The sequence below is a fragment of the Hyla sarda genome, chromosome 4 (assembly GCF_029499605.1).
Source record: "Hyla sarda isolate aHylSar1 chromosome 4, aHylSar1.hap1, whole genome shotgun sequence".
NCBI classification, from domain to species: Eukaryota; Metazoa; Chordata; class Amphibia; order Anura; family Hylidae; genus Hyla; species Hyla sarda.
The window spans coordinates 310,677,119-310,694,704 of NC_079192.1; the positions used below are offsets into that span (position 1 = coordinate 310,677,119).

The 17,586-nt window shown below is 48.1% G+C and overlaps 2 long non-coding RNA genes across 2 annotated transcripts in view; one reads left to right on the forward strand and one right to left on the reverse strand.

The window, feature by feature from the left end:
- The window catches only part of LOC130369504 (uncharacterized), a 49,442-nt gene extending 33,041 nt beyond the window's left edge, over positions 1-16,401 (reverse strand). Inside the window, exon 1 of the long non-coding RNA XR_008892791.1 lies at positions 16,310-16,401. This is a non-coding gene — a long non-coding RNA (uncharacterized LOC130369504). The remainder of the gene's footprint in view (positions 1-16,309) is intronic.
- LOC130369502 (uncharacterized) lies at positions 2,385-16,104 on the forward strand. The gene is made up of 2 exons (XR_008892789.1): positions 2,385-2,757; positions 15,626-16,104. It is a non-coding gene; the product is annotated as an uncharacterized LOC130369502 (long non-coding RNA).
- Positions 16,402-17,586: the final 1,185 nt, after the last annotated feature.

Consider the following 17,586-nt stretch of genomic DNA (forward strand, 5'->3'; position numbering starts at 1 on the left):
ATAATGTTAAGAATCCTCAATATTAATGGACTGTCCAGGAATGTTCCAAGCCATGCTGTCCCTCATCCCCTCCACCCCGTCCCCTATCTCCTCACACACATCTCCCCCTCCACCCACCTCCTCGGTCTCCTCACACAGATCTCCTCACCCCCACCCCTCTAGGGTTGCCACCCTACCGGTATTTTACCGGCACAGCCGGTATTTTCGTTCAGATTCCGGGCTGTGCTGGTAAGTTTGGATGAAAAATACCGGCCATTCAATGGCTGGTATTTTTCATTCACTGTCATCACACACTAACCTAAAAAAGCGGCGCCGCTGAGCGGGGGTGCGGGCCGCACGCCCGCACCATGCCGCTCAGCACAGCACCCTGTCTGACTCTGAGGCTGTCCCAGTCTAAAACCTTACCTGGCACTGTGCAATGCTGTGCGGCCGGGTGGCTGGATCTGCGGAGGGATGTTGCGGAAGTGACGTCACGCCGCAGACCCGCGCAGGACGTCACGTCACTCGACGGCCCGATACTGAGAGGAGACTGGAGAGGTGCTGCGGTAGTAGGTAAGTGTGTCTGTGTGTGTCTGTTACTATGTGTGTGTCAGTGTTTGTGTGTCTGTCAGTCAGTGTTTGTGTGTCTGTCGGCCAGTGTGTGTGTGTGTGTGTGTCTCTGAATTCCACCCCACCCACCCCAATTCCCCTGTGACAATCCCCCCCCCCCCAATTCCATGGGGAAGAGGGGGGGGGAGGGGGCTAACTTACTATACCTATGGGGAAGAGAGAGAGAGTGGGGGGGGTGTAACTGCCCATACCTATGGGGAAGAGAGAGGGGGGGGGGGTGGTAACTGCCTTTACCTATGGGGCAGAGAGGGGGGGGGTAACTGCCTATACCTATGGGGAAGAGGGAGGGGGGGGTAACTGCCTATACCTATGGGGAAGAGAGAGGGGGGGGTAACTGCCTATACCTATGGGGAAGAGGGAGGGGGGGGTAACTGCCTATACCTATGGGGAAGAGAGAGGGGGGGTAACTACCTATACCTATGGGGAAAGAGAGAGGGGGGGGTAACTGCCTATACCTATGGGGAAGAGAGGGGGGGGGGGGTAACTGCCTATACCTATGGGGAAGAGAGAGGGTGGTAACTGCCTATACCTATGGGGAAGAGAGAGAGGGGGGGGGGTAACTGCCTATACCTATGGGGAAGAGGGGGGGAGGTAACTGCCTATACCTATGGGGAAGAGAGGGGAGGTAACAGCCTATACCTATGGGGAAGAGAGAGAGAGGGGGGGGGGGTGTAACTGCCTATACCTATGGGGAAGAGAGAGAGAGGGGGGGGTGTAACTGCCTATACCTATGGGGAAGAGAGAGGGGGGGGGTAACTGCCTATACCTATGGGGAAGAGGGGGGGGGGTAACTGCCTATACCTATGGGGAAGAGAGAGGGGGGGGGGGTAACTGCCTATACCTATGGGGAAGAGAGAGGGGGGGGTAACTGCCTATACCTATGGGGAAGAGAGAGGGGGGGGGGTAACTGCCTATACCTATGGGGAAGAGAGAGGGGGGGGTAACTTTCTATACCTATGGGGAAGAGAGAGAGGGGGGGTAACTGCCTATACCTATGGGGAAGAGAGAGGGGGGGTAACTGCCTATACCTATGGGGAAGAGAGAGGGGGGGTAACTACCTATACCTATGGGGAAGAGAGAGGGGGGATAACTGCCTATACCTATGGGGAAGAGAGAGGGGGGGTAACTGCCTATACCTATGGGGAAGAGGGGGGGGGGGTAACTGCCTATACCAATGGGGAAGAGAGAGGGGGGGGGGTAACTGCCTATACCTATGGGGAAGAGGGAGGGGGGGGGTAACTGCCTATACCTATGGGGAAGAGAGAGGGGGGGGGGCAACTGCCTATTACTATGGGGAAGAGAGAGGGGGGGGGTAACTGCCTATACCTATGGGGAAGAGAGAGGGGGGGGTAACTGCCTATACCTATGGGGAAGAGAGAGGGGGGGGGGTAACTACCTATACCTGTGGGGAAGAGAGAGGGGGGTAACTGCCTATACCTATGGGGAAGAGAGAGGGGGGGTAACTGCCTATACCTATGGGGAAGAGAGGGGGGGGTAACTGCCTATACCTATGGGGAAGAGAGAGGGGGGGGGGGGTAACTGCCTATACCTATGGGGAAGAGAGGGGGGGGGTAACTGCCTATACCTATGGGGAAGAGGGGGGGAGGTAACTGCCTATACCTATGGGGAAGAGAGGGGAGGTAACAGCCTATACCTATGGGGAAGAGAGGGAGTGACTCTGCCTATATCTATGGGGAAGAGAGGGGGTGACTCTGCCTATAGGGAACAGGGGAGGGGGTGTAACTGCCTATACTTATTGGGGGCTACCTAACTTATACCTGGATGCCTAACTACTTACCTACATACCAGGCTATCTAACTATGTACCTGGTCTTCAAACATGGCTGCCTAACTACCTAGCTAGCCCCCGACCTACCTGGCTTGTCACCTACCTACATATCTGGCTTCCTGATCTACCTACCTAGTTACCTGGCTACCTACCTACCTGCCCGTTTACTGTGCAGGACACCAAGGAGGGCATTATTACAGTTTGTGGGCCTATAGATGGGAAGATTGTGTAGAGGAGGGCACTGAATATATGCAGAGTCTGACATGTTTTTCCTGCCGATGTTAAGATATCCACATGGCGGTCTTATCCGGACGGAGAAGAAAAGGAAGGAGGACGCCGCTGATCAGAAAAGACGTAATTGTGAGTCCCAAAATGTAACTGTAATCGCTTATATGGTATATACATCCTGTGTACAGCTGATATCTACCGCCATATGGTCCTGTATATAATCACTTATATGGTATATACATCCTGTGTACAGCTGATATCTACCGCCATATGGTCCTGTATATAATCACTTATATTGTGTACAGATCCTTTATAGTATACTGGTCTGTGTATAGTGGTTTTATTCAGTACAACATTTTCCGTTTTCCACCTACAGAGCTATATGAGGGCTTTATCGGTATTAATTTGGTTTTGATGATTTTTTCATCCTATATTATGTTGTTGGTAGTGTGTATACAGAGGAGCTGTTAAAATGTTTGCATTTGCACTATTTGGTGAGGTTGTCAAATGTATTTATATTATATTTGTATTTGCTGGGTATCCCCTTAAATTTATTGCCTGTTAAATAAATGTTATTTACAATTGTAAGTTGTATTCTCTAAATGTAATTTTTTTGTGCCATATAGGAAAGTTCCCCCCGCATATACCGTATTTATCGGGGTATACCACGCACCGGCCTATAACACGCACCCTCATTTTACCAAGGATATTTGGGTAAAAAAAGTTTTTTACCCAAATATCCATGATAAAATGAGGGTGCGTGTGTGCGCGTGTATACCCCGATATACCCCCAGGAAAGGCAGGGGGAGAGAGGCCGTCGCTGCCCGCTTCTCTCCCCCTGCCTTTCCTGGGGTCTAGAGCGCTGCTGTCGGCCCTTTTCACCCCCTGGTTATCAGCGCCGCTGCCCGTTCTGTCCCCCTGACTATCGGTGCCGGCGCCGATAGTCAGGGGGAGAGAAGCGGCACCGACAGCCAGGGGGAGAGAAGGGGCAGCGGCACCCATTGCCGGCGCCGCTGCCCCGTTGCCTCCCCCCATCCCCGGTGGCATAATTACCTGAGTCGGGTCTGCGCTGCTCCAGGCCTCCGTCGTGCGTCCCCAGCGTCGTTGCTATGGAGCAGCGCGGACCGGACTCAGGTAATTATGCCACCGGGGATGGGGGGAGGCAACGGGGCAGCGGCGCCGGCAATGGGTGCCGCTGCCCCTTCTCTCCCCCTGGCTGTTGGATAACCAGGGGGTGAAAAGGGCCGACAGCAGCGCTCTAGACCCCGGGAAAGGCAGGGGGAGAGAAGCGGGCAGCGACGGCCTCTCTCCCCCTGCCTTTCCTGGGGGTGTATCGGCGTATAACACGCACACAGACTTTAGGCTAAAAATTTTAGCCTAAAAAGTGCGTGTTATACGCCGATAAATACGTTATATTGTATCCATCCCATCCCCCATGCCATTTCTTTACCCCCCTCCCATCCCCCATGCCATTTCTTAAACCCCTGATCCCTCGTCCTCTGTGCAATCGGGCCCCTCCCCTTTTTTAGCCCCACCCCCACATAGCCACACCCACAACCGGTATTTTTCTGAGGGAAAGGTGGCAACCCTACACCCCTCCCTTACACCCATCTCCACAGCTCACCTCCTCCTTCCCCCGTCCCCTATCTCCCCTTCCACCCACCTCCTCGGTCTCCTCACACAGATCTCCTCACCCCCACCCCTCCCTTACACCCATCTCCACAGCTCACCTCCTCCTTCCCCCGTCCCCTATCTCCTCACACACATCTCCCCTTCCACCCCCCCTCCTCGGTCTCCTCACACAGATCTCCTCACCCCCACCCCTCCCTTACACACATCTCCACAGCTCATCTCCTCCTTCCCCGTCCTCACTCTCTTCACTCCGCAGCCAGTTCTCTCCCTCCGCGGTGCTGAGAAGTCATGAGGAGGCCATAGTCAGTGTCAGAAATGTAATAGCAGGGTCGGAGGCAGGAAGACGTCAGGGTCTTGGAGAAGGCGTGCGTGCCCAGCAGCCCCCAGCCTCTACGGCCCTGCAGTCATTTTTAAAGGGCCCGCACCCGGCATAGGAGATGTGCTGGCAGCGACAGACTCCCCTTCCTCAGGCCTGGGCCCTCGGGCAGCACCCGAGTGCCAGACGTGCTGCACCACATAAAGCCCCATACACCTCACACCTTTACACCCTGTGGCACACCACAAGGGCATCTTGGGAGAAAAGAAATGAGGGGGCAGCTTTTTTTTTTTCTTTTTTTTCTTTTTGGGCTAAAAAAAAACCTCAAACAAAAATTGCGTCTGTTCCTAGGCTTAGACTGGGATTAAAGGAAAACTGTTACCCATTCAGTCACACAAAACCCGATACACAGAGTTATAGTGCAGGTGAACATGAGACCGATGCAAGCTCTTTGACCAATATGCGTACCTGTAGTCCGGCGCGGTGTCCCTCTGAAGGCCCGCTTCTTCCTGCACTGAATTGAATGCTGGAGGCGGCCCGCCGGCTGGACTTGAATATTCATGGGCGCTGGCCATGTGAGCGCTCAGTAGGCACAAGCGCTCACGTGACCAGCACCCACACCATAACCAAGTGTTTCGGGTTTAGTGTGGGTGAACGGGTGACTGTTTTCCTTCAAACACAGCTTATGTGTGGCCTTTTTCAAAGCCCACATTGCTTCATCTTTTTTCCCCCCCTTCCAACAGATGTCTGTCCAGCTGTTGCAAAACCACAACTCCCAGTATACCCTGACACTGACAGCCTAAAGCTGTCAGGGCATGCTGGGAGTTGTAGTTTTGCAACTGCTGGACAGCCACAGGGGGTCACTGATGCAGTATGTCAATCTCGGCCTATGCTGCCTGATCTTGAACTGGCAGCAGGAGCCACAACCACTTTAAATCAGTAAGCAGCCGGGGCGTCTGACGAATAATATCCTTCCACTCCATATCACAACGTCAGATGTCCCAGCCAGCGCTGCCCATTGGGAGAGATTTATCAAAACCAGTCCAGAGGTGAAGTTGCTGAGTTGTCCATAACAACCAATCAGATTGCTTATTTAATTTTTTGGAGGCCCTTTCAAAAATGAAAGAAGCGATCTGATTGGTTGCTATGGGCAACTTTTTCTCTGGACAGGTCTTGATGAATCTCCCCCATTGAGCCTGCCAGAGCCGCAGTGATCTGTGTAAGAAACCTATGGGCCCAGACTGTTAGGGTCACCAAATGATATTACAAATACTGAGTGTCTGGTTAGGAGAAACAAATATAATGTACCCACAGGGAGTCAGACATTTTAATAAAAATTGCCAAAAATCCCTGAGATAAGTCATGCAGAATATATTAAAAAGGTTTATGGATTTTCAGCCAATCAGAAAGCAGCACTACTCAAATAGAACTCCCGTGAGGTCACACATGTGATGTCATCACCTTTGTCATCAGTGAGGGGCCTAAACTGTAGGAACCTAGGAATACACATTCATACCCGCCTGTGACTGGTAAGTATCACATCTTTTTGGTCTTTAGTGCAGTTCCATGTGCATTTCTATAATAAACATGTAACTAATCTCTCTTTTCTTTTCCTATCTTAGATGCACACCTTCCAGGCTGTGGGGCAGCACATACACGGACACATTGGCCCAAATTCTAGAGGTAACCTCCTTTAGTATGCCCAGAGGAAGGGCAGTACAGTAGCCATGGATTCCCTACAGGTTTCCTCCCCTCTGGAGGTTTTTCCTGTCCTGAGTTAGTTACTGTCCGCTCTTTGTGAGTGATGGAGGTTACATAAAATCCCTACACAAACATTTTACTAAATAATAAATAAAGTTCCCTTTGTTTAAACTGTTCTTTGACTTGTTCGACTCATTTATTTTATTTCTGTGTGTGAAAAATAGTGTTAGCAAAATGTGGATGACAGAAGTGTCCAAAACTGCTGCCCGGTCTGTATCATGTGATGAGGTGAGAGGCGGCTGATGCTGGGGGGTACAGTTGTCCAGGCAACCGTAGGGCACCCAGCAAGTTCTTATGTCTTATGCCCCGAAATGGTTGGCTACTCACTGTGTCAGAAGATTCTCATCCTATAAATGAAGACAATCAGGGATCAAAACCTGTGGAGAGGAAAAGCTGACCAGTTGCCCATAGCAACCAATCAGATCACTTCTTCTATTTTTCAGAGGTCTTGTTGAGAATGAAAGAAGCAATCTGATTGGTTGCTATGGGCAACTGATCAACTTTTACCCTGCACGGGTTTTGATAAATCTCCCCAATAATTATTACAACCATGTAACACACTTAGGGTTGCCACATGGTTGGTATTTTACCAGCACAGCTGGTATTTTAGACACCCTGCTGGTATTTTAGACACCCTGCCAGTATTTTTAATATATATATATATATATATATATATATATATATATATATATATATATAAATATCTGGGCTGTGATATGTAGAGATGGAGAGGCGAGAGCTAACCCCGCCCCTTCCCTCTGCCAGCTGAGCTCTGATTGGTGAAGATTTCTCCCTCACACACAGGAGCTCAGCACACTCAGCACAAAGGGAGAAGATTAACCCCTTAAAGACCACGGGCGTATGGGTACGCCCATGCTCCCTGGTACTTAAGGACCAAGGGCGTACCTGTACGCCTGTGGGAATTTCCGTCAACCCCGCGCGCTGGGCAAGGACCGGCCCGGGATGACTGCTGATATTTATCTTAAGGCATCCCGTGCCAATGCCCAGGGAGGTCCTGAGACCCACCCACTGTTGTCCGGGCAGAGCAGGGGAACCGTTGGTGACTGGCGCCGGAGGTCACTTACCCTTGGCGGCAATGCCCGGTGTCGATCCTCGGCGGAGGCGATGACATGCGGCAGGCTCCATGGATCCTACGGAAGCCGGTGAGTAGTTGCCTAGCAACATCTGGAGGGCTACAGTTTGAGACCACTATACAGTTGTCTCTAAACTGTAGCCCTCCAGATGTTGCAAAACTACAACTCCCAGCATGCCCAGACAGCTGTTTGCTATTTGGGCATGCTGGGATTTGTAGTTTTGCAACAGCTTGAGGGCTACAGTTTGGAGATCACTGTGCAGTGGTCTCTAAACTGTGGCCCTCTAGATCTTGCAAAACTACAACTCCCAGCATACCCACACAGCAGTTTGCTGTCTGGGCATGCTGGGATTTGTAGTTTTGCAACATCTGGAGGGCCACAGTTTGGAGATTACTGTGCAGTGGTCTCTAAACTGTAGCCCTCCAGATGTTGCAAAACTGCAAATCTCAGCATGCCCAAAGAGCAAACAGCTGTCTCGGCATGCTGGGAGTTGTAGTTGCATACCTTCAGCTGTTGCATAACTACATCTCCCAGCATGCCCTTCGGCGATCAGTACATGCTGGGAGTTGTAGTTTTGCAACAGCTGGAAGCACACTGGTTGGAAAATACTGAGTTAGGTAACATCTCCCTGACGAAGGAAGCCGTGCTTCTGAAACGCATTGGAGGTATCTTGGATCTAATCCTGTACCGTAGTGACGTCACAACATCGGTCTCCAGCAAACCGCGAACCAGAGCTACCACGGTAGAGAACGCCACCGGCCGGGGCATACTCCCGCAATCCCCAACTAGGATCTTCGGTAAAAGAATACGCACTCTCCGCAACATCTCAGAACAAGAGGAAGTGCGGGCATCACCGCCAAGAAAAACAATCACACAAAAACGCAAGCAAAACGCATGTAAAATCTTTAAAGTGTTTGCACTATAAGTCCAATATTCTGCGTACATCCATAGGTATATGTTTATAAGTGAACTAGACATCTATCCTGTACGTCTCAGTTAAATCTGCTCATATCTAAATGGACATTCTTTGACTTGTAGTGCCACCAGCCAAACAACAGGATTTCACCACCAATAATATACTAATACAGCTAAATTCCTGGAACACGCTGGAACCCATATAAATAAGCATACCTATAGGTACATTCAGTACTGTATCATTTATTTATTAATATGTACACAATACGGTTAATAAATAATATACATATATATATATATATATATATATATATATATATATCACACATTTTTTCAGTGCACCCTAAAAAACAACTTAAAGAATAACCCTGCAAACATTTATACCACACTTACAGTTTGATCATCTTCTTTTAGCCAGGTAGGTGTATCCACAATTTCAAGCATAAGCGCGTACTGTAACATATATGTGTAATATACACAAATATACACATATATATTGTATTTAGGTAACAGAAACTAACTGAAGGCTTTCCAACCAGTGTGCCCCCAGCTGTTGCAAAAGTACAACTCCCAGCATGCACAGTCTGTCAGTGCATGCTGGGAGTTGTAGTTTTACAACAGCTAGATGTTTGCCCCACCAGTGCGAATGTACCCTAAAAACACTGCACTACACTACACTAACACATAATAAAGGGTAAAACACTACATATACACCCCCTTACACTGTCCCACCAATAAAAATGAAAAACGTTTCGTAAGGCAGTGTTTCCAAAATGGAGCCTCCAGCTGTTGCAAAACAACAACTCCCAGCATTTCCGGACTGACTGTCCAGGCATGCTGGGAGTTTAGCAACAGCTGGAGGCACCCTGATTGGGAATCACTGGCGTAGAATACCCCTATTTCCTCCCCTATGCAATCCCTAATTTAATCCTCAAATGCTCATGGCGCTCTCTCACTTTGGAGCCCTGTCGTATTTCAAGGAAATAGTTTAGGGCCACATGGGTATTTACGTACTCGGGAGAAATTGCTTTTTCTCCTTTTACCCCTTATGAAAAGGAAAAGTTGGGGTCTACACCAGCCTGTTTGTGTAAAAATTTAAATTTTTTTACACTAACATGCTGGTGTTCCTTTACAAGCGGTAAAAGGAAAAAAAGACCACCAAAATTTGTAACGCAATTTCTCTCGAGTACGGAAATACCCCATATGTGGGTGTAAAAGGCTCTGCGGACGCACAACAAGGCTCAGGAGTGAGAGAGCGCCATATACATTTGAGGCCTAAATTGGTGATATGCACAGGGGTGGCTGATCTTACAGCGGTTCTGACATAAACGCATAAAAATAAATACCCACGTTTGACCCTATTTTGGAAACTACACCCCTCACGGAATTTAACAAGGGCTATAGTGAGCCTTAACACCCCACAGGTGTTTTGACGAATTTTCGTTAAAGTGTGATGCTCACTGGTACTTAACCCCTTAAGGACCGGAGGTTTTTCCGTTTTTGCATTTTCGTTTTTTGCTCCTTGCCTTTAAAAAATCATAACTCTTTCAAATTTACACCTAAAAATCCATATGATGGCTTATTTTTTGCGCCACCAATTCTACTTTGTAATGACGTCAGTCATTTTGCCCAAAAATCTATGGTGAAGCGGGAAAAAAAATCATTGTGCGACAAAATTGAAAAAAAAAACGCTGTTTTGTAACTTTTGGGGGCTTCCGTTTCTATGTAGTACATTTTTCGGTAAAAATGACACCTGATATGTATTCTGTAGGTCCATACGATTAAAATGATATCCTACTTATATAGGTTTGATTTTGTCGGACTTCTGGAAAAAATCATAACTACATGCAGGAAAATTAATACGTTTAAAATTGTCATCTTCTGACCCCTATAACTTTTTTATTTTTCCGTGTATGGGGCGGTATGAGGGCTCATTTTTTGCGCCATGATCTGAAGTTTTTAACGGTACCATTTTTGCATTGATAGGACTTATTGATCACTTTTTATTCATTTTTAAATGATATAAAAAGTGACCAAAAATGCACTATTTTGGACTTTGGAATTTTTTTGCGCGCACGCCATTGACCGAGCGGTTTAATTAATGATATATTTTTATAATTCGGACATTTCCGCACGCGGTGATACCACATATGTTTATTTTTATTTTTATTTACACTGTGTTTTTTTTTTTATTGGAAAAGGGGGGTGATTCAAACTTTTAATAGGGGAGGAGTTAAATGATCTTTATTCACTTTTTTTTTTCACTTTTTTTTTGCAGTGTTATAGGTCCCATAGGGACCTATAACACTGCACACACTGATCTTCTATGTTGATCACTGGTTTCTCATAAGAAACCAGTGATCAACGATTCTGCCGGATGACTGCTCATGCCTGGATCTCAGGCACTGAGCAGTCATTCGGCGATCGGACAGCGAGGAGGCAGGAAGGGGCCCTCCCGCTGTCCTGTCAGCTGTTCGGGATGCCGCGATTTCACCGCGGCTATCCCGAACAACCCACTGAGCTAGCCGGCATGCTTTCGGTTTCACTTTAGACGCGGCGTTCAACTTTGAACGCCGCGTCTAAAGGGTTAATAGCGCGCGGCACAGCGATCAATGCCGCGCGCTATTAGCCACGGGTCCCGGCCGTTGTTAGAGGCCGGGCCCGAACCGCTATGACGCGGGGCCACGCCGTGGCCCCGCGTTATAGATCGGGAGTGGACACATGACGTTCCAGTACGTCATGTGTCCTTAAGGGGTTAAGGACCAAGGGTGTACCTGGTTGTGAGGCCTGGTCGCAATTGCGACCCTTGCGACCTCTATAGCTGCGCCACTGGGGACAAGGTAAGTACCTTTGTCAACAGTGTCCATCACGATTTCCTGCATGGTGCTCTCCTAGCTCATTCATCTCTATGGAAGAGCCAGAGATATACGAGCGCTGTAAATAACTCTGCTGCATGTGCAAAGGGAGCCAGGCCGCTGTGCAGGGTCCCCTCGAGATCAGACGCTTATCCCCTGTCCTGTGGAAAGGGGATAAGGAGTAATGCGGTGTCCCAGTACAGGTACAATGTGTCAAGGTATTTTAGGCCCTGTCAGATTGAGACCTCCAGTGTCCTGGGGGCTCCCCTGCATGGACTCAACCATTTCTAATGTGTATTTGCACTGTTATAACTTAGCAATCAGTTATTAGTTGTCTGTAGCTTTAAGTATGTTTCCTAGCAACCTCATGCTTAGTCAGGGTATGTGAGAGTGGAGGACTGAGTGCTAGACTAAACTTTTGTGTAAGGTGTTATATTATGTTATTACTTGTATGTAACTTTATTATAAATCCTAAAGGGGATACAGACAACTCTATGATCCACAGCTGCCTGGCCAATGGGCTTTAGTATAGCCTGCCCTTATAAGGGGTGGCATTTCCTGTGTAAAGTAGGTGTGGAGGAGGAGAGGAGTAAAGCAGTTCATTCAGTTCAGAGTGGTGTGGAGTTCAGAGTACAGAGTGGAGGTCCAAGCAAGTTCAGAGGAGGTGAAGCTCCGGAGTAGCAGAGAGAATCCGCAGAGGAGTGAGAGCAAAGATGAGAGTGAGATAAGAAAAGCATGAAGTAACCCCAACTAATAGCAAGCCTTTACTTCAGCCTTGATCAGAGAATTCCTAAAGGACAATTCATTATCTTCGGGCGAAAACCACAAATCTACCGACCCTTCAGTAAGTGACTTTAATTTCAAGCCTAATATAGCGCAGACCTAAAACTACTAGTCCGGCCGTAAGAGCCAAGCATATATGCAATATCAAGTCCAGGCACTGCAAGCTGTGTGGTCCTCTAAAGTCTGTCTGTTAAACCTTTGGGAGACTTTGGTTGAGCGCTGTGGAGATTGTACCACCTATCTTCAAGTTAGTAAAGCCTCCGTTAAACTGCAACCTAGTGTGGAGTCAATTCTTTCCTTACTAGCCTGTGGGGAGACGGAGTTCCCCGGACCTGTATAACCCAGGGAAATATCAAGACTACGGTGGCGTCACGTGAAATTAAGGGTTAATACCATCCGACCCTGGGTTCATAACCCCCCCAAGAACCAAGTAGCTAATCCTAGCATAGCGGTGGCTGCGCACCTCACCCGTGGCCACCACAGTAAAGTAGCAGAGTACTCCTTTAACAAATTTAGTTTTGAATCTAGGAGCCAGGATAAAAAGGCTTTTATTTTTTAAACAACCAGCGCAATTTTTCAGTTTTTGAGAGGTGGTTGTTTAACCGGTTGTAGTCTAAGGACGAGCCGGCTCGTCCTGAGATGGCAACTAGAGATGAGCGAACTTTTCAAAAATTCGATTCGGCCGATTCACTGAATTTTCCGATAAAGTTTGTTTCGTTCCGAATTTTTTTGTGGCGAATCTATATTAAAAAAGGCTATTTCTAGCCTACATACAGCCTCTATAGGGGTATAGAACACTTTGCTGTGTTCTAAAACGCATATGGAGTGTGCTGGGGTAGTGAAATAACACTGTTATTCAGAATAACATGCAGATTACTGGTCTCGCTTTTAGAATCACTGCCGCACAGCAGCACAATTACAGAGCCTGGAGGTGGCATCAGTGTCATGAGACCTTATAGTGGCTGAATTACACAGCATGGAATTGTTGGCAGCATGAGGAGACCATATAGTGGCTGAATGGCACAGCGTGGAGGTGTTGGCAGCATGAGGAGACCATATAGTGGCTGAATGACACAGCGTGGAGGTGTTGGCAGCATGAGGAGACCATATAGTGGCTGAATGACACAGCGTGGAGGTGTTGGCAGTATGAGGAGACAATATAGTGGATGAATGGCACAGCCCGGAGTTGGCAGCAGCATGAGTAGGCACTAGGCCTTCACAATCCCTAAGATTAAAAGATGAATTAAGAAATTTAAATCAAAGATTTTGGATAGCGGGTACTACCTATGAGCAAATTTGAAATTCCAAGACCCAGGCCCAACAGCGGCATCAGTAACCCATATATTGCCTGAATGACACAGCCTGGAGTTCTTCAGATGATTCTGTGGCCAAATTATATGCTAAACTATATATATATACCTGCCCTGAGTGTTTTCCTAAGATTCTGCCTCCAGTTTCACAACTACAACTCCCAGCATGCCCTCACAGTCATTAGCTGTCAGGGCAGGCTGAGAGTTGTGGTTGTGAAACAGCTGTAGGCACCATGTCAGGAAAACACAGGAGCGCAGCATAGATGAGGTAAGGGCCGAAGTCGGCTTCCTGCTCGGCCTCAGTGAGCAGGATTGGAGACAGCAATATAACACTTTAGAAGGTAGGAAAAACATTTTAAAAGGGGGGGGGGGGGTTAGGCATAGATTATTAATAGGTAGGGACAGAAAAAATATATATAGATGACGGGAGCTACTCTCTAACACACACATCTCTGCGCCCCCACCACCACCTAACAGGTAACCTCCTGTTATTATTAAGAGACTGTGCCTCCATGTATTAAATGATGTTTCTCTGTGCTGGCGCCTGTGAGAACATAAGATTGTTCTGCTAAGTCCTTATGCAGAACCTTGTACTAATACAGAACCATGAGCTACAGGGATGTGGATCCACTGGTCCCAGCTACACCTCAGGTGCTTTTCCCCAGCTAGTATCTCAGCTTACACTGTCCTCTGGATTGCAGCAACAATGTCCTGTACAATATATATGTATGTACAATTTCACTTTACTGGATAATGTTAAGAATCCTCAATATTAATGGACTGTCCAGGAATGTTCCAAGCCATGCTGTCCCTCATCCCCTCCACCCCGTCCCCTATCTCCTCACACACATCTCCCCTTCCACCCCCCCTCCTTGGTCTCCTCACACAGATCTCCTCACCCCCACCCCTCCCTTACACCCATCTCCACAGCTCACCTCCTCCTTCCCCGTCCTCGCTCTCTTCACTCCGCAGCCAGTTCTCTCCCTCCGCGGTGCTGATAAATCATGAGGAGGCCATAGTCAGTGTCAGAAATGTAATAGCAGGGTCGGAGGCAGGAAGACGTCAGGGTCTTGGAGAAGGCGTGCGTGGTCAGCAGCCCCCAGCCTCTCCGGCCCTGCAGTCATTTTTAAAGGGCCCGCACCCGGCATAGGAGATGTGCTGGCAGCGACAGACTCCCCTTCCTCAGGCCCGGGCCCTCGGGCAGCACCCGAGTGCCAGACGTGCTGCACCACATAAAGCCCCATACACCTCACACCTTTACACCCTGTGGCACACCACAAGGGCATCTTGGGAGAAAAGAAATGAGGGGGCAGCTTTTTGTGGTGTTTTTTTATTTTATTTTTTTGGCTAAAAAAAAACCTCAAACAAAAATTGCGTCTGTTCCTAGGCTTAGACTGGGATTAAAGGAAAACTGTTACCCATTCAGTCACACAAAACCCGATACACAGAGTTATAGTGCAGGTGAACATGACACCGATGCGAGCTCTTTGACCAATATGCGTACCTGTAGTCCGGCGCGGTGTCCCTCTGAAGGTCCGCTTCTTCCTGCACTGAATTGCACGCTGGAGGCGGCGCGCCGGCTGGACTTGAACGGGTGAACGTTTTTCTTCAAACACAGCTTATGTGTGGCCTTTTTCAAAGCCCACATTGCTTCATCTTTTTTCCCCCCCTTCCAACAGATGTCTGTCCAGCTGTTGCAAAACCACAACTCCCAGTATACCCTGACACTGACAGCCTAAAGCTGTCAGGGCATGCTGGGAGTTGTAGTTTTGCAACTGCTGGACAGCCACAGGGGGTCACTGATGCAGTATGTCAATCTCGGCCTATGCTGCCTGATCTTGAACTGGCAGCAGGAGCCACAACCACTTTAAATCAGTAAGCAGCCGGGACGTCTGACGAATAATATCCTTCCACTCCATATCACAACGTCAGATGTCCCAGCCAGCGCTGCCCATTGGGAGAGATTTATCAAAACCAGTCCAGAGGTGCAGTTGCTGAGTTGTCCATAACAACCAATCAGATTGCTTATTTAATTTTTTGGAGGCCCTTTCAAAAATGAAAGAAGCGATCTGATTGGTTGCTATGGGCAACTTTTTCTCTGGACAGGTCTTGATGAATCTCCCCCATTGAGCCTGCCAGAGCCGCAGTGATCTGTGTAAGAAACCTATGGGCCCAGACTGTTAGGGTCACCAAATGATATTACAAATACTGAGTGTCTGGTTAGGAGAAACAAATATAATGTACCCACAGGGAGTCAGCCATTTTAATAAAAATTGCCAAAAATCCCTGAGATAAGTCATGCAGAATATGTTAAAAAGGTTTTTGGATTTTCAGCCAATCAGAAAGCAGCACTATCAAATAGAACTCCCGTGAGGTCACACATGTGATGTCATGACCTTTGTCATCAGTGAGGGGCCTAAACTGTAGGAACCTAGGAATACACATTCATACCCGCCTGTGACTGGTAAGTATCACATCTTTTTGGTCTTTAGTGCAGTTCCATGTGCATTTCTATAATAAACATGTAACTAATCTCTCTTTTCTTTTCCTATCTTAGATGCACACCTTCCAGGCTGTGGGGCAGCACATACACGGACACATTGGCCCAAATTCTAGAGGTAACCTCCTTTAGTATGCCCAGAGGAAGGGCAGTACAGTAGCCATGGATTCCCTACAGGTTTCCTCCCCTCTGGAGGTTTTTCCTGTCCTGAGTTAGTTACTGTCCGCTCTTTGTGAGTGATGGAGGTTACATAAAATCCCTACACAAACATTTTGGTAAATAATAAATAAAGTTCCCCTTTGTTTAAACTGTTCTTTGACTTGTTCGACTCATTTATTTTATTTCTGTGTGTGAAAAATAGTGTTAGCAAAATGACAGAAGTGTCCAAAACTGCTGCCCGGTCTGTATCATGTGATGAGGTGAGAGGCGGCTGATGCTGGGGGGTACAGTTGTCCAGGCAACCGAAGGGCACCCAGCAAGTTCTGATGTCTTATGCCCAGAAATGGTTGGCTACTCACTGTGTCAGAAGATTCTCATCCTATATATGAAGACAATCAGGGATCAAAACCTGTGGAGAGGAAAAGTTGACCAGTTGCCCATAGCAACCAATCAGATCACTTCTTCTATTTTTCAGAGGTCTTGTTGAGAATGAAAGAAGCAATCTGATTGGTTGCTATGGGCAACTTTTACCCTGCAGGGGTTTTGATAAATCTCCCCAATAATTATTACAATCATGTCAAACACTTAGGGTTGCCACATGGTTGGTATTTTACCAGCACAGCTGGTATTTTAGACACCCTGCCAGTATTTTTAATATTAATATATATATATATATATATATATATATATATATATATATATATATATAAATACCTGGGCTGTGATATGTAGAGATGGAGAGGCGAGAGCTAACCCCGCCCCTTCCCTCTGCCAACTGAGATCTGATTGGTGAAGATTTCTCCCTCACACACAGGAGCTCAGCACACTCAGCACAAAGGGAGATTAACCCTTTATAGACCATTGGCGTATGGGTACGCCCATGCTCCCTGGTACTTAAGAACCAAGGGCGTACCTGTGAGTCTGTGGGAATTTCCGTCAACCCCGCGCGCCGCGCCGAGCAAGGACCGGACCAGGATGACTGCTGATATTTATCTACAGGCATCCCGTGCCAATGCCCAGGGAGGTCCTGAGACCCACCCACTGTTGTCCATGCAGAGCAGGGGAACCGTTGGTGACCGGCACCGGAGGTCACTTACCCTCGGCGGCGGCGATGACATGCGGCAGGCTCCATGGATCCTACGGAAGCCGGTGAGTAGTTGCCTAGCAACATCTGGAGGGCTACAGTTTGAGACCACTATACAGTTGTCTCTAAACTGTAGCCCTCCAGATGTTGCAAAACTACAACTCCCAGCATGCCCAGACAGCTGTTTGCTGTTTGGGCATGCTGGGATTTGTAGTTTTGCAACAGCTTGAGGGCTACAGTTTGGAGATCACTGTGCAGTGGTCTCTGAACTGTGGCCCTCTAGATCTTGCAAAATTACAACTCCCAGCATGCCCACACAGCAGTTTGCTGTCTGGGCATGCTGGGATTTGTAGTTTTGCAACATCTGGAGAGCCACAGTTTGGAGATTACTGTGCAGTGGTCTCTAAACTGTAGCCCTCCAGATGTTGCAAAACTGCAAATCCCAGCATGCCCAAAGAGCAAACAGCTGTCTCGGCATGCTGGGAGTTGTAGTTGCATACCTCCAGCTGTTGCATAACTACATCTCCCAGCATGCCCTTCGGCGATCAGTAC